This window comes from Corvus cornix, chromosome 6 (assembly GCF_000738735.6).
Source record: "Corvus cornix cornix isolate S_Up_H32 chromosome 6, ASM73873v5, whole genome shotgun sequence".
NCBI classification, from domain to species: Eukaryota; Metazoa; Chordata; class Aves; order Passeriformes; family Corvidae; genus Corvus; species Corvus cornix.
The window spans coordinates 8915737-8941223 of NC_046336.1; the positions used below are offsets into that span (position 1 = coordinate 8915737).

General features: G+C 38.9%; 1 protein-coding gene and 1 long non-coding RNA gene across 5 annotated transcripts in view; one reads left to right on the forward strand and one right to left on the reverse strand.

Moving 5' to 3' along the window:
- VTI1A (vesicle transport through interaction with t-SNAREs 1A) overlaps nucleotides 1–25487 on the reverse strand; it is a 258892-nt gene that overhangs the window by 62571 nt on the left and 170834 nt on the right. The window lies entirely within an intron of this gene.
- LOC109146348 lies at nucleotides 9999–24326 on the forward strand. The gene is made up of 4 exons (XR_002048329.3): nucleotides 9999–10154; nucleotides 13678–13835; nucleotides 17586–17822; nucleotides 22252–24326. It is a non-coding gene; the product is annotated as an uncharacterized LOC109146348 (long non-coding RNA).

Consider the following 25487-nt stretch of genomic DNA (forward strand, 5'->3'; position numbering starts at 1 on the left):
TTACATTTTTGCTGTTTGCATAGTTACTGGCTAAATGCAATAGTTTCCATTTGCCTTTGCCCTGTCATGTTGGTAAAAACTGTAGCTTAAAACCAAGAGTAAACCATGCATGGACCAGCAAAATGAAAGGCAACTTGTAAATAGCAACCACAAAGGAACACAAATTTCCTAGTAGGAAAAAAACCAGCATTTTTCACTTAGCTTTTAGGATCATCATAAAATTGTGCACAAAACCACCAGTTTTCCACAGCTCTATCCCTTTTTTGGTCACAAAAAAAGGCAAATTAAAAATGGGTTTGTAACCAATCCCTAAGCCATGAAATTTTCACAACAGAAGTGATACAAGCTTTAAGGTAAAACCCCAAACATTAAGAATTAAAAACACAGGACCTGCTATCAGACAATCACAATTATCTGTTTGTCCAAATTATAGGATTCCTCTGGACTTTATGATTGCAAGCAAGAACAGTTTCTGAGAAAGCTATGAGAATGGGATGTAAAAATATCTTTATAGTCACTGCTCTGGTTTGATTTCTGGTTTGAAACAAACTAAAATAAATTCAGAATTGCCCCAGATTACTTAAGAGACCAATCTATAGGAGTCCAAGAAACCCACTGGAGGCTGTTACTTTTACCTAGCTACCTCCTCTAAAATTCAAGAGTGGAGTAACTGCCCTCCACAACTTGAGGGTCTCAAAATATCTCAGTTATTTTCCCGTGACAGGCTGTTTCATCTGATTTAACAGAAAACAAAAATTGAACTTTTACACAGGACTTCTTAGAGGCTGTTTTTTAAGAGAACTAACCCAATATGAAAGAGTTTTCTTTAACAAACACTGTTCTTGTTAGCTTCTGCTAAAACAATAGGCATAAAGTGGTACCTTTTGAATCCTTTCTCTCAGATAAGGTATTTCTGAACTTGATAACATCACCTGAAATATTCTGCCTTTTTATGACCTAGAAAAATGGCTGGTATTCTAAAAATGTGTCTATTTTTAAATGATATGTATTTGATAGTTTGACTTGTTTTTAAGCATCTCATACAGAAGTGATGAGCTACTAATGACAACTGAAGTACCCGAAGATACCTTTCATTTACAGATTTCAAATTAAGCATCTCCCAACACTCTGTGAGAATTGTCACCTTCACTTCAAAAACTAGGAAAAAAAAATTAGTAGAAAACACCTTTCATATAGTGGAGAGAGAGAGGGAAAGAAGTCCAGCCAGAATACATATTCCAGTCTGGTGTTTTATTGCTATATGGCAGAATCCAGTTTTCTGTTGTCCATTAATGGTATTTAAAGTAAAATAAAGAAATTAACTACAATTAGTACTTTAGAACAGGGGCTTGCATGTGCCGCAACCCTGGTAACAATTATTCTGATGACTTCCACTATGCATTACAAGTGCATATTACTTTTAATCTTGCAGATTAAGCTACAATAGATTGCCAGACTGTGGTTCCTTCCATATAGAAACCCTGCACCCGGTGTGCTCCTCACAAAACAGGACCATAAGGCACAGGGGTTCTTGGCCCCAGCCACTGTTAGGGTACCAGATCACCCTCAGTGCTCCCCAGTGCCCAGAACTCCCAGCTGATCAGCAGTTTATGATGCTTCACCCTTCAGGGCCATAGGAATGCCTACAGCAAATGCACCCACATTTTTGTCTTTGATTTGCACTATCACTGTGGATTCACAGGAAATGCATGGGAGCAGACATAAGAATGGGGACAGCCTTTTGCATGTCAGTGATGCACCATGCTGTGCTGCTCTTTAGGCTTAGACTGGATTTCTCTAAGATAGGACTGCACACACTCCTACTCCACGTAAGTCTGGAATCATGGATTCTTCTCTCATACAGGAAGCTTCTTTCTTTTGGGGTCAATTTCAGTAAAAAAGCAACCTCTCCTAGGAAAGATTGCCTTGCTTGTTCTCCCCTGTCCAAGATTTCTGCACGTTCTCCAAAACTATATTTTAAAGGGTTGTGCTAAAACAACTGGCCTTTTGTTCTATCTCACGGGACATTTCATTGTTGCAGACCCCAAGCCTGTGTCAAGAAGCCAGAATGAGTGGGATTTCAAAAGCTGCTCACATCCTATTGTGCTACAAAGCATATTTTGAAAAGGAGCCAGCTTGTCACTCGTCTGTACTGTTAGCACCTTCTCCCTTCCCAGGGAATCTCAATCCCAAATGGAGATAAAACAACTAGGAAGAAAACAAATTAGCCCAATGTACAAAATGGAGATGGCAGTCAGGTGTAGAAGCAGAGCATACCTATAATTTCAAGGGTAATTTGTAGATTCTACAGAACTCTTAGATACAATCTAGCATCACTATATTCATGTATGTATTGATGTTCCTTTAGCAGTTTGATAAATATGGAAACATACTGAAATACACTTCAGATTAAAAAAAAATAATTAAAAAACCTTTCCTGTAAGACTTTCCTCAGATACTTGCAATACAAAAATTTGTGTCTCTTTCTCTGTCACATAGTTCCTCCCTTTTTCTCATCACCTCGTAAAAAGTAAATCGTCCTCTAAGAAGCCAAGTAAAATTTTAAAGCAATATTTTTTTCTGGAGTCATGTAATGTTTGGCTCTGTTCCAACTCTCAGGCAGGAAATCTAGATAACATCTAAATAGCAATGACTTTTTCACTGAAGAGAAGCTACTGTGTAGATGTAATGCCTTCTCTCCTAAATGAAGTAATTGGTTTGACTGTAAATGACCAAAAGCTCTATTCTGCTGAGTTACCCAACACACTAAAATAAGGAAAAGCTACTGAAGACTGCCTCCATGTGAGCCCATAACTTATAAGCACTTATTTATCTTATGGATTAGTGTGAACTCCAGCTCAAGTTTATATTGTTTGACCTTCTGAGTGGCCAGAAAACCAGGTCACTATGGGGATGGCATGGACAGAGTGCTGACACATGAGACATCAGACTACACTGGACTGACTGAAGCTGTGTCCTGCTGGGCTCCTGGAGGATATTGCCTTCACTGGAGAGGTGCCTGAATGGGAAATAAATCTATTTGTGAACAGCTGCAGTTTACAACCCAGCATTATACCGTAAATTAAACCAATGTCAGGCTACATTAATATAGCAGATTATAAACAGTGGTGGAGAAGCAAATGCACATCCCATTCAGCTCTCACCAGGGTGATTGCACTGACTTCCCAAAGAAAGGCAGATGAACAGCCATGAGTAGAAGCTGCTTCAGCCACATAGCTTAATTCACTGTTCAGTGTGTCAGCAAACCCCTGATATAATGCATAAATAAAACTGGTTTCCTATATGAACTGAGCTGGGACACAGGGCAAAACAGCAATTTCCAAGAAGAAAAAAAATTAGAAGATGAAACAGGATCAGCTTGAAGCCTGCCTCCTGCCCTTCAAAGGCAGGCCCAGCCACAGTGAGAAGATGGACAGAACAGGTTACCCTGATCAGTGTAACAGCCCTGGGCAAGGGGGAGATGAGGAGCAGAAATTATGTTCAGCATCTCAAAGGAAACTAAGCCTAGACCCCTGGAAAACATGCAGCACATATACATGTGACATACAGGTGGAACATAAGCACCTCTACTTAAGATAAAGGATGGCAACTTTGGCAGAAGAGGTGGAAAGTACTCCCTGCTCAGCCTCTCCTTAACCTGGCTTCTACACTTAGCTCAGATTTATGAATCCCTCATTTGGAAACAAGCCTCTAAAAGACAAGAATGGCAAACGTGCTTTGCATGACCAGGGCTTAAATGCCTACTGTTAACCAGAGTGAATGGTACTGCCAGATAAAACCTTTCAAAAGCAGAATGTCAGTAAAGGAATCTTAAACATACTGACACACGTAAAATATTTTCCTAGTGGCACATTTCATGGACTATAACCTTACAAAACTTTTGAATTTAGGGCAGTTTTGCCAAAAGTGAAGTGTCACTAGAAATGTTCTATAATTAGGACTAAACACAAGCAAAAGAATCCCAAAACATTGAAACTATCCACAAAATCGTAAATGCTTACTTTTCTTAGATTATAGAACTGTACAATGATGCCAGAGCAGTAAAACTAGATGTGTTCAAAGAGCAAGAACAAAAAATAACTAGGCAAATGCTATGCAACAGCCTAAAAATACTTTCATTAAGTTAAGAAATAGGTTCTCCTAGAACATTAAAACTACCCATTACGTAAAGAAACTAATAATTGGTACTCCTGAGTTGTGACATTTCATAACCTGTGCAGGAAAGCAGCAAATGAGACCTAGGAAAAATCCCTGGAAGCAGAATTTAATTTGTACTGCAATATTACCATAGTCAACCACAGTCTAGAAAACCACAGAAAGATGGATAATAATGGGAAAGTTCTTAAAAAAAAAAAGGGGAAGGAATTCCTGAACTGTAAAGCCTGAAACCTGACTGGGTTATGGTACTGCAAGACAATGTTCCCCAAGTACTGTGTCATATCAACACACAGCCTCATGAGCTTTTACCTTAATGCTCTTGCATAGTTAAAACAATTCCCAGCCATGTGGAAAGAGAGGGGGAAGGGGTCAGGGCATCCAAACACCAGCCTTACTCTTTACTACTGCTGTTTCTCCCACAGTTAATTCCCCTGCTTCGCTGCCACTGAGCATGTATAAAATTGAAAACAAATCACGTTGATCAAATCAATTATTAAGTTCGGAATATTAATCTATACTTCAGTGAGGGACAGGTTGGAAAGGACATGGACCAAGTCCAGCTTGGGTGGAACTGCTGAGAGACCAGTGGTTTAAGAACCACCTTCAGCTTCTCATGGCAAGAGTACCCTGCTGGTTTTTGCAGCACTTCAGAAGAGGAGACACCGAACAAGGCAGCAAAGTTTACATTGAACCTCCCAAGTCTGCTCTGCTCAGAAGAGGTGAGAACAGGACATTGCTCCCAGCTGGGTTCTGCAGTTTTTACAGCCACAGAACAGCACTACGATCTCTCTCCCTGGGAGTCAGGGCACAACATAATGCTGGTCAGGTTGAAGGACTGATCAGCTGCACCCAGAGGCTGTAGAGTGCTAATGCTCAGTTTCCATCAGAGTCTTTTTCTGCCATTGCTATGCTGGCCAGGAACAAGAAAGACAAAACCAAACCAAACCCTGCCAACACTACTTTTCCAGCAAAACTTCCAGTGCTAATGTAGCAGTGGTGATGGAAACATGCTATTGTTGACTCAGCTAATGTCCTTCAGAGGAGCAGTGTAGCTATGCCAGGCACAACAGACCACTGGCACCAGCACCAAGCTTGGCACTGACCTTGACTGGGGCTGATGCCAACTACAATGAGTTTCAACACCTTCTCAAACAAAACATGGCAACAGATTCATCAAATGTTCTCTGTGAGTAAGATAAAATAATAGGAAAAACTCCTCAGGCAAGCATGTGATACATCACCTAAAGTGTTCTTCAGCAAAATGACAATACCGAAACAGCTGCTGGAATGGAGAGACATTGTTGAAATTGAAGTGGGGTGGGTGTGGCAGAGCTTAAGAAGCAGGCAGTTGACTAAGCAAGGGGAAATGTCAGCTTGACAACCAGCCAGTCGGAAGTGATTGCAGATCCTCTCTTTGTATCTCTCTCTGCATGTCAAAGACACCGTGATTTTGACAATGACCATCCCTTTACAGGCCTGCTCCAATATTTGTGTCATCACCTTCCATTGAAACACTGAATTAATATTTATTTTTTGAATGATTCAGGCAGCAGTGATGCTTGAATTAGCACCAGGTTGTGCCATCAATGGCTCTTAAACTAATATTACTAGAACAAAACAAAAATCCCACTAAAAGGAGAACATCTTTAGCACTGAACACTAGAGAAGAGTATTTACATACTAAATCTTATTAATAAACACTCCAGTATAGTGAGAAAACAAATAGATATCAGCCTGAAATATTTAAGTAGTGAATCTAATGCTGCTGAGCTGGCATGAGCTGTCATAATCGATGGGAATTGTTTACACAGACTCCATTCCTTCAGTTACGCAAACAGAGCCCGTGTAAACACCAGACCGAGCACGTCGGTGCATGGCCCCATTCCAGGCTACTCAGAAATGCAAGACACTTCCACTCTCAGTGACAGCATCACCCCACGGACAGACCTCACAGAGCAGGGATGAGGCAAACACTCATCTGAAATTCCTCACTCAGGACGTACACAGGACATTGGGCAAGTTGCTTTCACTCAGAGCGTATTTTTCCCACTTCTCTAAAGCCTACTTTTCTCCCACAGCTCTTTAGGATTTATGGCAGAAAGTTAAAAATTTAGTGGTTTTAATTACTCCTATGGAAAAATCCTATAGGATTCAGTAACTGGGGTGGGGATGGGTTGGATTTTTACCTAGGATGACAGAAAAGATTTCTGCAATGGAAAGTTAGAGAATGATTCAAAGCCTTGCAGAAAGAATACTCGCTTTCACTAAATTTGAATAGAGTTGTGAGAAAAGGCTTCAGAGCCTTGCTGACTTCTGTGGATTTTCCTTCTCAAATTCACTATTTCTTTTTAGAGGAGAACACTTTCCCAGTATCATCATCTAGAAGCTTTATTCTTCTCGATTCTTTAAATACCTTCTTGTAATCTCCCTGTTCTCTTTTAATATCAAAGTAATGTATGTACCCAGTTATTTTAGAAACTTTGCCAGCGTATGACATGATGCTAGTGCTTGTAAAACTAAAGCCAGCTTCATTATATTTTACCTCAGGATAGTTATCAGGGGAACACTGTCTGATTCAGAAGAAAGAAAACATGCTTTCTTCATGCATTAGAATGTTATCAGCTTATGATACCTAAATAAACTTTACTAGGATGAAAAAATTTACTATGCACTCATAAAATAGACCCATTGCTGAAGCTCCTAATGTTTGTTTGACGTTTAACAGCTGATGGGCAAGTGTACTAAAAGGAAATTATGTGGTTGAAAGGGAGTTTCATAGTTTACAGACAAATTTAAGATAAACATTCAAAGCAGACTCTGGATTTTGCACATGAAAATGAACCAGCTACTCATTTTCCATATCAAACCCATGCAGGATAACGTCACCAAATTTAAACTACATTAATACTACTAATCTGTTAATTTAGCTATGTTTTCAGTAACAATGGGACAGATCAATTTGATCTGCTGTTTACCAAACCCACAGAAATCATTAATAGTGGTAGCAAATCTAGAGTGGTGAATATCAGCCTTCCAAGTGGAAATGTAAAAGCATGACTGGGAGACAGGAAAGGTCAGGAGGGCTGTATATTTCTCAAGGATGAGTTTTCATGACACTGGCATAAAAAGCTTACCCAATAAACTTCATTTGATAATTTCAAAAAAGATAAGTTGAGAATCTGGATAATTTTAAACCTCCTGAAAGCATGGGCCAGCGAAGAAAAGCTTCCTCCCACAGCTCTGCCAGCTCTCCTTGAGAGCTCAAATATAGAGCTTGAGCTTCTAAGTCCATGACCAATGCAAAGCCATTGTGCTGGGCTTTCCTATAAAGAAATTCAGGTGGGAACAGACAGCTCTATTCACAAACCACAGCAGGTCTGAAGTGAGGCTGCAAACACTGCAAGTGAATGTGTTACCCACCATCTCACTGGCTTCCACCATCCTGTCCCGACCCTCCCCACTTTGAAGAGCTTTTTCATAATTTATTGTCTGGAAGGAAAAATAGTTAATGCTAATGTATTCAGGAGTAGTATGCAGGAGGTTCCTATGTTCAACAATCCATTTCTTGCCTCATCTGACAAAAGCATTTTGACTGTTTAATAATAACAAAAAAAATCCACATTTTAAATCTCTGGGAGAAGATATTTGTTTTAATTATGAAGCTGTTGATTAATTTAACCCTGCGTAAGCACCATGTTTAGCTACCATTAAACTGAAAAATACCTAAAGTAATTAACATGCCATCTTTTAAGAACTTTCTTCTAAAAGCTTTTAAGATTTTGTTTTCATTGTTTTGTGTCATGACAACAGAAATGCATCCTGTCTTCATCAAACAAACTGACTATCAGAGCAGTTACCTTGCATGTGAAAAGTGTTTCTACCTCCTTTCTGGGATGCATCAAAATCTGCTTGAATAACTCTTTAGAGAACCTGATGTGGGTCAACACACAGCACAACTCCTGAGGACTCAAGAAGTTCATTGCACCTAGGCTTGTCTGTTTAGAAAACTGGTAGGGCATTTTAAATTGCATCCTCACCTCATGCACTTGTCATTTCATTTTGGGAAATCAAATATTTTCCAACCATGAATTACGTAAATTTCATGAAAGATTTCTTAGAGTGTTAGCTGACTAGCTGTTAAACAGAATCCTCTGGTTTCTTAGGAGTACTTCATGATGTGCAATGGCTAAGAAATATATGCATCAATAAAACTTTTTAATTGTCATTATATTCGTGTCTGTATCTCTTGAGGATGGAACTATGAACAGCACCATTGTTTTCGTATGTACAAGAAGTTGTATTTCAGCCGGCTGCTACATACAACTAACTAAACCTGAGGTCCATCACTTTTACTGAATACTTCCTTAATTCCCAAGGAGTCAATTAAGCCAATGGAACCATTCATAGAACAAGAATACTGGAATTCAGCCTCTAAATCAGTCTGCTAACTGGTTAAACTGTGCTTACTGAGGAAATGGTTAGAAAACAATTCCAAGTTATAGCATAAATAGAGGAAAAGCTTCACAGCCAGCCAGAAATCTTGGACTGCTTCAGCAATCAGGGAAAGTTCAGTGCCAGTTTTGCTCTAGTTTTTAAGGACAGCTTTGGGCTACAATGTGGATGCACTACACACAAAATGGAGTGCTTCCCTCTATCTTTCCCTAAACAAAGCTTTATTAATTGTAGTAGAAATGCTTCATTTAACAAGATCTTTAGTCTTGCAGAAATTAGAAGCACAGCACCTTCAGCTTCTATTTCATTACTTATGACTTGTTGCCTAAAATGAAGCCAAATTTCATGTGAAGGACAAACGCAGGATATGCTTTTAATTTGCAAATAATAAAGACCTTTCTTGTACTTATTTAGAATAAAACCTAAAAGAAAATGTCTTTGAGGCAGATCAGTTCTGGAAACAGCTTGGCACTAGTGTAGCAGTAAGGAAAGGTGAGAGGAATGCAAACCAAACTACAGGTGGTAAGAGAAAAACCACTTAATGCTAAACATGTTAAATGGGTCCGCAAAGGCCTTTGAGAGCCATGTACTGAAGAATTAAGGGGCCTCAACATTTCCCGTTGAGATGTCTCAAATTTCACTACTGTAAGAACTTGCCATTGCACAATATGACCAGATCCCAGTACCACTGCACATGATGCTGAGAACATGTTGCACTCTAGGCTTCACCAGAGAAACAATGGCACTGGAAACCAATACTCAGGGGTAGTCTTAAGCTTTTTAGCTATCATGAGTTACAAGACCTGAAGTGGTTCTTCAGTTTCCTTATCAGGGCAATAACATTCCCCAAAGGCTTCTGGCATTGCATGGGAAAGGGTGTGAGGGCCTTTCTGACCAGCAGTGCAAGGAAGGACAGGAGGACACGTGCAGATCCTGGAATGGGAGGCACCAGGGAGATGCACAACCCACCTGGGAACAAATTAGTTAATTGACTTCAAAGGTGAAAGAAGATTCTAAGCATTTTCATGTAAGGTAAAAGCTTTCAGAGAGAAAAGGCAGCTGTGACAAAGAATACCTGCACACACTGCTATATCTGACTAGAAATACATGCATCCGTTCTGGGGAAGTCTCAAAAATAACAAACTACTTAGAAAAGTTGCAACATTTAGCATCTAGAGAGAACTGCCTGGTCTCAAAACATCCCATGGACAATAAACATCTATCATCAAACTGTCAGCTCAGAAACACTGTGGATTATGTGGTTGTGGGTCACCAATTGTCCACAGGAACATCTGGGGAACTTGGATCAAGCTGCGTTCCCTGTATTAAAATACTGCAGTAACATGCTAGTTTTCTTTGCAGGTATCATGCAGCTGAAAACAAAGCCACATCCTTCAAAGTTACCTCCAGCCTTGTGTGAAGGATAGTTGCACTGCATGAGAAGCACATCAGAAACTGTTCTGGACTCACTAATCAACCTAATGATCCTTTGAGACACCAAGTTATGCCAAAGGGAAGAAAGGGTATGTAATAGACAGATTCAAGGCTGATGGTCTGCACAAAGGTCAACAATACAGAAGTCTTGCCAGGGAATGAAATACTTTCCCATCTTCCTTCCATCCATCTTCATCATTAGCCTTTTGTATGGGTAGCTTATCACTGAGCCTTTTTTCATAAATATAATTACCAAGTTAAATCAAAACAGGATGGTAATGGAAATCTGTGGAATCCTAGTAAATGCAGTATGACAGCTTACATTTTATGACATAAACTAATTAAAACATGCTTATTCTGTCTCCAAAACTGCATCTGAACTCAGTGAAAAAAAATTTTTCATGGATTTCAGCAGGGAGAGAATGGGAAACAATCTGTCACATGGCCAATCTAGAGAAACTTTGTGTATCCACTAACAGTTTTGTTCACTCATAAGAAACCTCTACAAGTCAGCAGTAGACGATCTGACAAAAGTGTGAAAAGTCAGAGACTAAAGACATGCTGCATTTTCACAGGAAAGTTGACTCACACAGGCATTTGACATCCTTCGAGAAAAGCCCATCAAAACTGAACAGGCCATCCTAAATCTTCTGATTATTTTGTGACTAGGATGCAATTTCTCCTCCACTATTGCTTCTCTACACTAGATCCCAGCAAAAAGCTTCCCAAGAGAACATCACTTCAAGCATCCAAAAAAATACCTTTTTATACGTGGCAAGCTAAAAGCATGAAAGACCTGAAAATCATCATTAGCATTTTTAATTACTCCTGTTTTCCAAAAACCTGATTTGTATTTCAAATCATATTTAGGCAATAATTTGTTGGCCACAGATGTTCCTCCAAAACCGGAAGCAAATCTTTTTATTAGGGATTTTTTAATAAGGAAGGGGAAGACTCATATTTAAAACACAGTAAAGTAAAAAAAAAAAAAAAAAAAATAGAAGTGTATATTTAATAAACTATATATGTAGTACTATTATCAGGTAGTAATTTTTCGTTGTTTCCTAATGCCATAACCATCTGGCAAAGATCCCAATTTTGTACACAATCTGTTCAGTTTCTCCATATGGTTTAAATGTAAGGCAAAAGGTCAAAACACAACCTGAAATATTTAAAGTGGTCAATGACAGTCATCCTGCCAATGAATTATCTCAAGTTTACTGTTAAATATGGATAGCCTTTGAGGTAACCTCCAGTACATGTCACAGTTTTCTAATGAGTTATTAAGCTATGAAATATTTCTGAATTTTAAGCAAGACTAAGGAGTAAAACCCAAGTAACACAAATTAAAAGGATAATAATTATGCAACATCTTGAGATGTACCAGACAGTCGCACTATGCATATATAAAAAAATACATTAATAAACTGAACATATTAATAAAAAGCTAAGACTGGCCCTTCAAGACCTCAACACTAATTGGAAAGGATTTAGACAGCACATCTTGAATAACTTCTATTAACAGTTTTGGTAAGTCACTGTTCAACTATCTAAAACTGGAATAATTTAAACTGCACAGTTCATCTACTGTATTATCATTTGTGAAAGATCAGTGAAACATCATTAGACAGTGTGAGTAATGAAGCAATTGTCTAATTGCCCTGACTTGAATCTTATTTCTGATGAACTTAAATGATTAACCATGAACTGGTTTCTACATTTGAAGCCCCACAGTTCAATTAAAGGCCAATGATTATCATCATCCCTGAGACAATTTACTTTGAACTCTGAAGAATTCTTTCAAAAAGGGTGACACTTAAGCAGATTTTATTTTTAACAAAGAGGCAAGCTTCAGACCCAAGAGGCAGCTGTTATGCCACTGTACCTAGAAGAGTAGGAAGCCCCACGCAACCCCTCAGCAACTTTGTGATCTGCTGTGGTACCATCCTGCAGAACAAAGAGAGACTGTTGCAGCAGGAACAACTACCAGGTCTCCCATTTGGCAGCCAACAAGTTGCTCCTGGGTCTTTAAAGTCAGTCACTCATCCAAAGTGTGAGCACATAAACGCACACTGAGAGCCCACGCACCAGGAAGGCAGACTGCCACTAACAGAAGGGCTTTGTGCAGGCAGAATTCCTGCTGAGCTGGGAGACAGAGTCCTGGCCCACACCCTGACAGTAATGCCCAGGGGTGTCTCATATTGGGATTTACCCAAATGCGTCAGGAATGGGCCCAAGCCATGGTAACAGTTACCCTGAAGGCTGTGACATCCCCTCATTCAACTGGTCCCAGGCTGTCATTCACGGTCTAGATGAATTTCTGTATTCTCCAAAATATCATACCCTCAAATATGATTTTAAAAATGAGTATCTACCAGGTTCAGTGGCTTGCTTGCTTCTTTAGCTACTAGAACGTAACCCACTCATACAAAATATCTAGACCATGAGTTGACACAGTTGGCAACATCTGAGTCATATCATTCTCCTGATAAACCCCTGAGTACTAATTTCAAAGGTGTGACGCCGTCTTCTTTATAAAAATCTGGTAAGAAACAAGAATCTCAGAAGGACTGTGAATATCTGAGAACACCTCATGTAATTTCAGAAGGTGCAGGTAAGGACAACACTGTCACAGGGACATGGAGAGAGACAGGACAGTGTTTGCCAGTGAGCACTTGGTAGAGTGAAAGTTTCCACATGTGGGAGAGTTTGGGTGGAAGAGAACAGTACCTTGTGGTGATGGCATTGCACAGGGTCAGGAGTTTGGCCATGAGGCATATTCAGACCTTTTTGTGTTGTTGATAAGCAGCAGTTCTGTCATGCCAATAGCAGAATTCTCCCTTGATTTAATGAAATCCACATTAAGGTGCAGTATCACAATTCAGCTCTTGCCTTTAACCCCACTGCAACACAAAGTGTATTACAAATCTGCTACAGGAATCACTTCATCCAACATAGATATGTAGAAGTCTCAAGGGTGGAAAGTGGCAGCTGTTCAACACATTCACTCATAGAAACGTTATTCACCATCAGTATTTGTTTTGCTATTGTTACACAGTTATGTTCGCAGTGAAAGTGCCTGAAATATTTATTTTCTTTTCAGAAACCATCCCATAGTAGCATTTTTTTTCTGCAAATAATGCTTTCCGAACCACAGATTAATGAGTAAAACAAGTGGTTAAAGATATCTTTTAAATATCATTCCTTTCTCATTTTATAGCTCAAGAGCCATGTGTCTCTCTTTAACATATGATTTGCAATGTAATACTCCACGAGCTTCCATATCTGCCTTGTTATAATAGTTTCAAATAAAATTTGGCTCTCACTCTATGTTAACCTTGGGAACAGGACTGTTAAAATCCTAGAGGCCAAATACCAATATCCCTATAGGATTCTCATGCACATCTGCATTTCTGGAAAGATGATATTTTTAAGGGAAAAGCTTTCAATTAAACATTCCTCCAGAAACCATAGTTTTGCCCAGCTTTCTTGTTGCTCGCCTGGTAACGGACACACCACAAGGTAAAATTTGCCACATGACAATTTCATCTGGTAGGTGTCCTAAGAATATGTATTTGTAATAAGCTTTATTTTTGTTTAATTTCCCTTTAGATTTCTAGTGGTACAACTGCCCCAAGAGAGTTTGTGTTACAGCAAGAGGACTGGAGGAACGCTCTCATTCCAGACTGGATTTTACCCTGTCATTTGCAGGCAGAGAGTTGCAAGCAACTCACTTGAACTGTGAATGAAGCTGCAAATGCCAGAATTTGGTCAGTCTTTTATGTTTCTGCTTTCAGCCAAAGTACCTAAGGCACTGGGATGCAGACACTGAAGAATCAGACGTAATTGTGTCCCCATTTTAACCCCTTGTTTATAGTTCATTACCAAAAGTTTCTTGAAATCTGCACTTTTGAGAAGGAAATTTCTCTGTTTTGGTTTTGGCTAGGTGATCTGCTTGCTTGGGGGGTTTGCTTGTTTGTGGTGTTTTTCTCTTTGAAGAAATGCAGTTCAGCTATTCGAACAAGCAAAATGTTAAACAACACGTATTTCCTTTATATATCTATGATATTTTTTTTTAGTTGATTTTTTAAAGCTGGAATGACAAAGGGTTAACAGCTAAAATCCAGAATGAAATCTGAGAATTCTTACCAAGAATAAGGGACTGTGCTTGTCTTGGAGAGAAAATATTCTGGTTTCAACATGACACATGAGCCCAAGCAAACTGAGCACTGACCACATGCAGTAGATTTTTTGTTTGTGTTTTTGCTGAACTAAGAAAGGATGCACCCAAGGGAGAGATTAACAAACTGAGGCTACTCAGTTCACAATGTTTGTTGTCCAAATCACAGAGCAACAAAGAAAAAAATGCCACAAAGTCCAAATATTCTAAAACCCTATTGATTTTAACTTATTTCATGTTTCTAAACTCTAGAAGAAGATAAGCTGTGAAGCTGAAAGACCAGCAATACTGAAAGTACAGCTGCAGATGTCTGTACCTATTACCAAAGACCAACCTTCCCCAGCATTTCCTTTTTCTCCCTTCTTTTTATAAAAAAAAACTAGGAAGAGCATTACCTTAGAAAGGTAAACACTCTCAAACTTGACATGCTCAGTTTTCTTGCCCTACCAGCCTCACAGAAACTATCTTTTTGAATAGGTCCTAAATTAGCGTTTAGGGTTTATTTTTTTTTGCCCCCAAGATCAAGATTACTGTCTGTGGTTTTGTGATGTCAGTAATCAGCACAGTAAATCATTGTTCTGCTCCAGTGAGATGTTATGCCAGCACATACTACTGAGTCCTACACTGGACATAAAAAACCAACAAACCCAAAACCAGCTGAAGGGCAGGATTTCCAAAAGCATCCAGCACTGGCTGTATTTTAGACCCATAGAAGTCAGAGGTAATTTAAAGCAAAAATAAAAAACCCCAAACCCAAACAACCAGAACATTGACTTGTACCATATCATAAAGATGCAGTATTAGGCTGAAAAAAACCCTGAGCAATCAAGGTTGCGGTGTCAGAATTCATTTATAAAAGTCATTTGGCATGAGATACCAGCGGGAGATGAGCAGATACTGATCACTGGGGGCAGACTGCACATCTCCAGGGGTCACCTCCCTAACAGTACTGAGGACAGCACTGTTTTTGCTCTCCTAGTGTGAGAGCACTCTGGAGAGATCACAAAATAGCTGAAATGTTCTTGTGACATGAAACTGGGGCCTGGAATATTTAAATATTTAGAGTGTCTCCCTGGAGTATTTAACCCTTCTGATTGCATGTATTGAAGATGGCTGATGCAGTGTGCTCCAGAATTAGGAAAAATTACTTCTGTCTCATCCTAATGTGTGAGGAAAAGGAAAGTTCACATGAAAGACCTGTGGCATCACACATAAGACTATGTAGTCCCACAAGGTCATGACTGCATCTCCTCCATAATCCCAAAGTCAAGAAAAAAATTGCTACAGAAATCTGCAAAACCTAGTTCTGAACACTGTGTTAGACCTAGAAGAACTCTGCACTATAAACAGTTGCTTTCAGACCTCTGCAAAACACATGGGCCTTTTTACTTGAGTAATACTTGAGAACTCTAAAGAAAAGTCTTCTATGCAAATGCTGGAGTCCAGTGCAACTCTGTTTGCAATTCTCCTAGGCATGGGGATTAAATGAAATGCAGATCTGTAAATTCAAGATCATTACAATGCCACAAAGTCTAAGGCACTCAAATCACCTTCAGATGTTGCTGCTGTTAAAATTAACAATAACAGGAGCACAGTTGCTAATGTTAGGACAGCAGACTCAGAAGTCCAGTCTATGAAAAAGATTTGCCACTACAACAGTACAACTATTTTGGCACTAGTTTCTACTGGAGTTGCAACTTACCAGATGGAAAAAAAAAGCTTTTATTGTTAGAGGTTATACCCTCCCCAAGCAAAATAGAATATACTGGCCAAAGCTTTCTTTTTTCCCGGGGTACAACCATGTCTACACTAGGGCTTTTGCCAATAAACACATACAGCCAAAAATCACACCTCCAACTGACATTACTATAACTGGCAAGTGTTTCTAGCACCGGCCTTAAAGAAGTTATTTGTTCAATCATTGCTTTCCACATTCATCCCTTACCCTAAAAATATTGTATTTCTTTACAGGTAAGAAGATGGGAAAAAAACCAATCTATCACCTCAGGTCTTATTCATCTGTTTCTTATATAAGGAAAGGATCTTTCTTTTTCCTTCACAGAAGTTGAATTCCTCCTTCCCTTACAAAAGCCGAATAAACATGGGGGGCCGGGGGGGGGGGGGCGCTGGTGGAGGTGGGGTGGAGAGCATGAATCTTTAACCCCACAGCAGAACAAACAAACAAAAGTTCAGGTCAGCCCTTGCTCATCTTGCAACAGGGGCAGAGAGCCAGAGAAAGAACAGAATTCTCTCAATCCTAATGACTGCTTGTTGCCATTCTCTACATACCAAAGTGAATACAGTCCCTCAGCTTTGAAAGTGCTATTTCTGTTCCTATTGCTGTGTCTGCTAAAGCAGATTCTTCCATAAGCAAAAAGTCAAACAATCTTCACTCTTAAAGCTCACACAGAAAGCAATACTTGAAAGGGGGCATAATTAGTACAAAACCAGGGGGCGAGGGGACAGAAGAAGGAGAAAAGAAATGTCTTTTCAGAAAACCTCAAGCTACCCTCCATGAGAAGAGGATTTTCCTGTGACTTGTCTTGGTCTGAAATTATAAAAACAACTATATATTTTGAAGCACATTTGTTTTCAATAGTTGCAATATTTTTTTGCAAAAAAATTATCAAAACAATGGATTTAAACATTTTATGGGAAAATAGAGCTTAAAGTGTTTCATTTTACTTCTAAAGCAGCAGTATAGTATTTTCTTAATATCCTTCACCTCTCCAAGCCATTTCCTGTGGTTTGTCCTAAAATTTACCCTTGTCAGCCTAAATGGAAGTGTCAACTATGCGTGAAGAGTCAACTTGCTCTTGGACTGAAAACAACTGTACTCTTTTAAAATGCCATGACTGTAGCATCACTAGAGAAGGCAAAACCTGTGTGCTTTTAGAGACAGAACTTGCTTCTCCTTCTTCAGGTTGGTATTTTTCCTGAGCTAAGGGTCAGAGAAGTTGATTTGGGAAACACCCCATTATTTCTCCTTGTGCTGCTTCTGTTCTGCCCATGTTCAAACAGTTGAGACTTGAAGATGTACAGTGGATTTGGCTTGATATTAAATTAAATAAATTTTCCCTTGGAAATGGTCTAGCAGAGCCTGCAGAAATACTGCACCTGGAATACTCTAAGTTTTAGGGAAATTTCCATGTCATACACTGGTTTAATGCACTAATGGCACACGTAACCTGCAGAACTCAGATGCAGATACAGATTCCAAGGTGTTGAAACATCCACACTCAGGGTTTTGGTTTGAGCTCCTCCCCAGTAAAAGATTTCTTTACTTCTGAGCATGTAATGATACTTTACAAGTACTGAGCTCTGCTATAACTCTTCACAGGTCAGAAAAACCTGAACCTTTCATTGTGCAAGTAACTCCCAAGATTACAAAAGGAAAGTAAGCCCCACGGCCAGCCCATCTGACGCAAGGAGAGTGACATCCGGACATGTTTAGAGAATCAACACCTCCAACCCAGCTTCGTGCTGCCAGGAGCTTTTTCCTGTTTGGATTCAAATGTAAAGACACCTGGGATCAAACGCAAATGATCTCTTTCGATTTCATCCACGGTGACGTCAGGTAAGGGCGGCTTGACAGCACCCCGAGGAGTCAGCGCACGCAGCCTGAGTTACTTGGGGCTACTCAGGTTCCCCTGTGCTGTTTCCTCAGCCCTGGGTTGCTCTCAAGTACTTGCTGCCAGCTGCACTGAACTGCACACAGAAGAACAATATGCAATAAACAGACATCATTAGAGAAATGTTATTTTTCTTATTACAGAAAAGTTGAGAACTTTCACAATATCTTGAAACACTACTCAGGAATTACCTCTTCAGCTTGGCATCCATTCCCTCTTTAGGAACAAAACAACCCCAGCAATTACAGGAAAAAGCCAAACTGACATAACTAAACCAAGAAAGCCTTTTATCTATTCATCTCACAAGGTTTTGTTTTCTTTTTTTTTTTTTAAACTACTTCTTAGAGGCTCGGAAAAAAAAGCATTAGGTGCTCTTTGCACACAGAAGATTTATGACCTTGTTCAACTTCTTCAATATATTTCTTACTAATACTTGCTGTATTAATGGACTCAGCCCAAGAACTAGTAATGTTGAGCTTTTTAATTGCCATACACAATTAAATGCTAACATTTCAATCATTAATAAGAACGCTGAATACTGTGCTTTGGAGCACAATGTAAGCAATGTATTAAAAGCAAATGCTTCACCAGGTTCCTACCTTTCACTTTTTATAAGTAGTTCAGAAAAAGAAGCCTAAAAATAAATAGCATTTATTGTCACTGGAGAAAGTGCTGCAGTAAAGAGCAGCAAACAACTGGGAGACACAATTATAACCTCCACCCCTTACAGCCTTCACAGAGCCTTTGCTGTTGCTGTCTATGTAAGCAGAGCAGAGCTGTCTGCTTCAGGGTTAGAGTTTTCTTGGAAATGCTTACTATAATGAGAGAAATTTCTGTTCTTTTTCTTTTAATCACAACACAGTCCAGTTCTGAGACCTGAATTGATGCAAAAAAAAAAAAACCCAAAAAAACCCAGATGACATTTCAAGCAATTTAATAATCAGATGCCTCATTGCACAGCCTGGGAGTATGTTTCACATTATATTAAAATTATTGACATCCAGTCATGTTATGGCAAAAAGAGCTGACACCATGCTTGGTTACAGCTGTTGCCACAACAGTAGTTATTTGGCAAATGATGCGAAAGAGGACAAAGTGCTATTGTGAACTCGCACCAAGCTTTTACACACTATATCTCCAGTTCATAAAGAGGAAGGAAGAAAAGAAATGATGCCTTTTTTCAGAGCAACCACATTGTGATTCTAAGTGAATATGTTTGTCAAAAGATGTCAAAACCATCTCCAAATGACAGGCTGTGGAAACCACAGAAGGGGATGGAGAAGAAGCCCAAGACTCCTGCAAGAAATGCAACTCAAACTTTGGGTAAATAAGATGGGGTAAGCCAGAAAAAAGAAGGACAAAGAGGTCTTGGAAAGCAAACTTGCTCTTTGTCCCACAAGGAGCAGCAGATCTCAACTGCAACTTTGTGGAAAGTACCAAGAATGGGTCACACTCTGAAGAAGGCCACTTGTGTTCCCAAAGGAGTGTCTGTCACGGGTTGGCTGCTCTTCAAATTCAGGTCTTCGTGAGTGTGATGAGGACATGCATGTCTCCATGTCTACTTTCTTTGTGAGTCTATCCACATTACAGAGAAAAGGGGTTTACATTTGACTAAAACACTTGTATCTCATGTTTTTGTCCCTTCATCAAGGAGCTGGAGAGCCTGCCTTGCCACAGAAATGGTTTCCCAATAAAATAATCAACAACAATGTTGGAACTCTGTTCCTTGAAAAGAGGTTTGTCTCTGTGCCCCAGTGAGCCAGCAGAGGAAAAGTCAGCTGCTACACATTTAAAACAAAACAAAAAAACAAAAGGAAAGGAAAAATAATTTTCATCCAGTATTTAATTGCAAAAACATGGTGGAAGAGAAAGAAGACTCAAGAGAAACTCCAGGACTTCTTGCATCTAAAACAACCATTTTGCACTTACAACAGAAATGCTTCAATGCTGGTTGGTGCAGAGGTGTGTCTGCAAACTTTAAAATTAATTTACTGACCCTGGTGTTTTTTTCCCCCTAATACAATGTTACCCTAAACCCCTCCTCCCATCTAGTCGAGCTCTAAACATGACCTAGCATTCATTCTGATGTCTGTGATATTGAGACTCGTTCTCTATATTGATCCAAAATGAAAAATTCAGATGAGAGAAAACAGCCAAACAGTTGACCTATGTGAGCATTGACTGCTGCCTATATGAAAAAGTTGGCTCTTTCCAGAAAACTTGAACCACCACATAGTATTCAGGATGCAAAAGCGATTTCCTCTTGTAAGAACAAGCTATCACGTGTTTGCTTTTGCCAAAGGCTGATTTTAACAGCAGCCACTGGAACATAGTATGTATAAACTTACTGTGTGACAAACAATTTATAGAAAAGCAGGACTAAATAATTTTTTAAATTTCTCGTAACACTAGTTATTAGCACACCAGATGCATGCAGCATAATATAGCTACTTGTTTACTTTTAAAATGTGGGAAGACACTAGAAAATATTTTTTAAAAAATTCCCTTCTTTTCTCTTTATTCCCCACTTATTATTTAAATATGCTTCTGCAGTGGGGAATCGCACTACACACGCATGAAAACTGCAAAGTGAAACTGAATATAAACAGAAAGTGACTGATATAATTTCACTGAGCAAGAGGGTTGAAGGCCAGAAAAGAAATAAATTGCTTAAGGGGTGGGATGTTAAGCAAATATTTATACAATTTTCCAGTTTTTATCAAACATAAAATATAATCTAATAATCATCTAAGGAATGTTTTGAGAACATTTTCCCTTTAGTATTACTCAACATTTAGACATGGATGATCAAAAAGTCGAGACCCACTCCCACCAAGCATACAACAGTATTTATCTCAAGCTCTCCCTAGTAGGAAAGATTATAAGGATTAAGTTTCGAGCTTGTGCAATTGTATTTAGACAAACACAACAATATGCAATAAACTAGTATTCCCCAGATGACTTTATGAGAAAAAAAAGCAACACACTAATGACAATTAAGACTGAAAGAAAAGAAGAGCCAAATAACTAACAATGCGGGACAAAGAGGCCCCCTTGAAAGATGCATTAGCATGCAAGCCATCAAATCAGGGGGTGGTGGCTTTCCATGTGGGAAGGCATTCTCTGGGGCCACTTCTTGGCTTCTTCCTCACAAAGCAGTTCATTCCTTTAAGTGATGATACATATTCTCAGGGTTTGGATCAAAGAAAGCAGGGTACAGTGGGTCTCAAACTGAAGTGAGTCTCAGAACTCAATAGTTTAGGGCCAAGTTTAAGAGCCCTCTCAACCAATCTCTATTATCCAGCTCAGTCACAATAATATTTTCCTATTAAACCTGTATTTAATTGGGTCAGTGGAGCAAGAGGACAAAACAGAAACTGTACGGTAAGCTAGTCTCTGCATTTATAAAACAGCTTTTCTGTGGTATCTTGAGCACCTGCTCTTCCTCCCAGATTCAGAGAACAAGCCCTTGGGCACAAAGTGTTCAACTGATTTCAAAGAACAGAATTGTAAGCATACAAAAACTGATGCCTGAAAAAGAGTGTGGGTTCATTCAGCATTCCCTACTCCACCTGTGTTGTCTGTTTACAGTGAGCATCTCTGAGATGAGATCCCTATTTCCTTAGTTGACTGCTAAGGATCTTGAGCACTGCAAACAATGTTTGTGAAATTTCTTCCAAAACAATACTACACGTGTTAGCTGTGTAACATCATATATGAGTATAATATAATTCCAAATATTCCATCTTACTCCAAAGAGGACACTGGGAATTTACTAACTCCTTGTGAGCAATCCTTGCATGAAGAATTATAAATGATTCATCTCATTTGATCACTTAGATTCCTCAAAGAGGAATCATCAGATGGAACTGGCATGTGGGAGCTTGATTCTCTTACTCCTTGCTGGTAGAGCTTTACTAATTATCCAGTTATGCAAAGATGGCCATGAAAATATGATCAACCAAGTGCACCAGCACAAGAGATGTTCTATAAAGAACACTCTTCATGAGAATGACACTCTACAGCATCATTACCAGATACCACATTCAGACCTCATTCTACTCCAGCTTTCCACATGTGCCTGCTACACAAACTGTCTAACAACCTTTCTTCTAACTTTACAGCTAAGACCACCATCATTTCAGTGGATATTTCAACAAAATGCAATTGAAATCCATGTTTTTATTTTCTTTTTAATCAGGAGTTGGACAAGGAGTTGCCAGTAAAATACTGGCATTTCAAAGGCTCACTAGTACGTTTTTGGTCATTGAGTTACTACACGAGATAGAATTTTTATGTATTCCCAGAGTATCTCCATGGCTTTACCCCACCCATGTTCTGTAACAAACTACGTTTCTTTTTATTTCTCCACAGGTGAGAGGTTATGGTGACAAAGGTAATTTTGGCCAGGGAAACTGTCTACCTTCATCCTTGAGCCTACACGTCTCTCCTCCACACCTCCTTTGACAAGGAAATAGCAGTGCTGTGATAGTAAATCGTAAAACATTGCATTTGTAAGGATCTGTTTCTGCTTTGAGGAACCCTAAAATACCTAACAGACATTTGCACAGTCCTGATTGACTTCAGATTGAGAGCAGCCAGCAATAATACATCGCAGTCCGCAGCAAGCTATAGGAACATAATTTCTGACAGAAGCAGTAAGGAGAGATTGATAAGGAATAAGTTGCCTGGGCTAGTACATAAAATTTAACATTACTGCTCACATATATATATTTATATATATATATGTGTATATATATACACACTTCATCATTATGTCTCCAAGGATGTGTTAATTCTATTTGTTGAACCAACTCAAATACTCTTTTCTGTCTACAACAAACCAAAAATGTCACCCAACATAAGACAAGCTTGTCACCTGTAGCCCTCAAGATTATATCTGGAGAAGATAGCAAAGAATTGATACCTCCTCTTTCTCCTAGCTACATTCAATAGCTGAGGAGATGAGGTATGTACTTGGTAATGGACTATTATGGGAAATCAGATACTCCACACCCCTCTAGCCTAAATTCTTCCCATGGTTCTCTTTCACCCCTTTTAAATCCATTTAAGCCACGACTCCAAATCAGGATGGGCACTGCTACCAGTCAGTCTATCACTCACAAACTCTCATTAGGTCATGTGAGGACCATGCATAGATTAATTAAGGGCATTTGCTCTTGGAATGCTTTGCTGCGATATGGAACATTATCCTCATTTTAGAGATGCACAGAAACAGATGTGGTCACAGTTACCCAAGATATACCCAGGACAAAGCTAAGAATCAAATATCAGTAGCCAAGTTTCTGATTGTTTTTACTGGATTGGGATGGCAAAAAAAAAAAAAAAAAAAAAAAAAAACAAAACCAAAAAAACCTCAAGCCCTTTATAAGATTAGGAATAAGTTAGTTACACAATATCTCAAAATCAAAAGGCAATACATTGTGAAGCCTATGGAAGCATGCCAATGCTTAATATTCAACTTACATGAAATACCTATGAAAAGACTATAAAAGGAATAGTTATAGCTGAGTCTTCTGTACAATTTTAAATATTTTAACTATGAAAATATATATTTTGAAATATCTATAATAGCTCGTAAAATGACATGTTTTCTTCTCTTTGCTCATGCACTTGAAAATACTTTATCTCTAAAGTCCATGCCAGCACAAAAAGGTCCTAGTAAAAGAATCTTTCTTCATACCTCAAGATTAAAAAAAACCCCAATAATATAATTAGCTTGTCTTTGAAATAGATTTAAAGACTTTGAAAGCTATTTCCTCATGTCTCTAGGAGTAAATGGAAAGTGAACACACTTCAGCAGACACACTTTGTTAGTGGGTATACCCCTAGTGCCTCTGACTACATCTGCATTATGTAGGACAGAAATCAAAATGAACAGGAACCACGCTGTGATGTGAAGCTCAAGACTCCTTCAGCCTTGTGGACCTGTCAACTCACTCTCAGCCACACGAATTCCACAAGCTCTTTCCCCTCCCTGCCTACCATCAATGTCAGCCAGGCCTTCAGCTGGTGATAAACCCAATTCTATTTCCTCATAAAACACAATGAGAAGCAAGACTGAGTCCTCCAATAACGATCTCAAATCCTGGGCATCTTAAGTAAAATGAACGTTACTGTTTGAATACAGGACTGTGAAATCTTTTGCCTCCTTAAAAATGTGCCAGCAAACAAGATTTTACTTGTAAATGAATTTTTAATATATTTTGGTGGTTATTTTTTGGCACTCATGACGGATACTTTGGGGAAACTGAAATATCAACCAATTTCCTTTGTTTCTAGCACAAATATACCCATTCACCTCTATCCCTTGAATAAGATTGGGCTTTGCTGTTACTGTCTGTTTCATTCTGCTGAAGCTTTGCTGAAAATTAAATTAAATTATATCAACTGTAAGAGAAAGCAACTTCTTGTCTCCAAAGTTTTGAAATGACTGAACCATCTTGTATTTAATAATTCAGACTCAGTCCTTTAAATTTTGTCCAGGAAAATAAGATGTTCTTTATATTTCAAAGATGTCTTCACAAAAGTCTGCAGTACTGGATTTTCTGACGCAGAGTGATTATAAAACCCCCTTTTGTTCTCATAACTTCATGATGTATATCTATAACTCTCTCTTGTTTGTGAAGATAAGACCAGCCTTGTCTCTCTAAATGCCTTTTCAAAGGAAGATTCACAGTTGTTTGACTTTTGATCTGTGTGGCAACTAGCTCGACCACCTGCACTGGGTTTGAGCAGTTACTGAGCTTGCTTTGTACCAGCTTATGAACACAGCAAGCCTTTGACACCAGAACAAGCCGATGTGTGAATACGCCAATTTACAATGTAAATACAGAGTCCAACAATATGGGCATCTTTAATAACCAAATGTGTAAAGTGCATATATTGTTTACTGATTATATCATTAAATAAAACAGATGGCTCATATTCTCCATCCACCTACAGTGGAAAAACACAATGGTGTAATAGTCTGGTAAACTGGTAATGTGAAACATTGCTTTGTACTGGTGTAGTAGCTTAAATAGCTGTTCACAAATGAGGTACAAAGCCCCACTGCCACTAAGAGTAATTAGCTTAAGGCCGTACTGAAAGAATGCTACCTTCACAATCAACACGTGTGTGCCATTCACGCTGAAAACTGCATTTGAAAAATACAGCGGCTACAGACAGTAGCAAGGAAGTTTCTTGGCATGGATAAAGTAGAACATATGCTTCCCAACATCTAGGCAAGATTGGACATACTCAGAATCATGTTTCTCAAACAATTCCCTGTTTAAACGCATTATTTGCGGCCATGATAAGCATGTCAGAGAAACAACGGTGGTTTGTTTTTTTTTTCACTTGCACAAGCATTTTTATCAGGAGGAAGGCAGGCAGTTGGTGCAAAAATAACTTTAAGATGCCTTTTTTTTTCAAGAAAAAAACGTAGTGTTGTAATCTTAAACTATCAGTACATCTACTAAATAAGTAAAAGAAAAGATGAAGACTTTGCTCTAACTCACAGATATTACAAAAACCTTCTAGGTTATGCTTTGGTTAATATAGCAAATTCCAAGCTAAACAAGAGCTCTGAGGTAATAAATGCCACA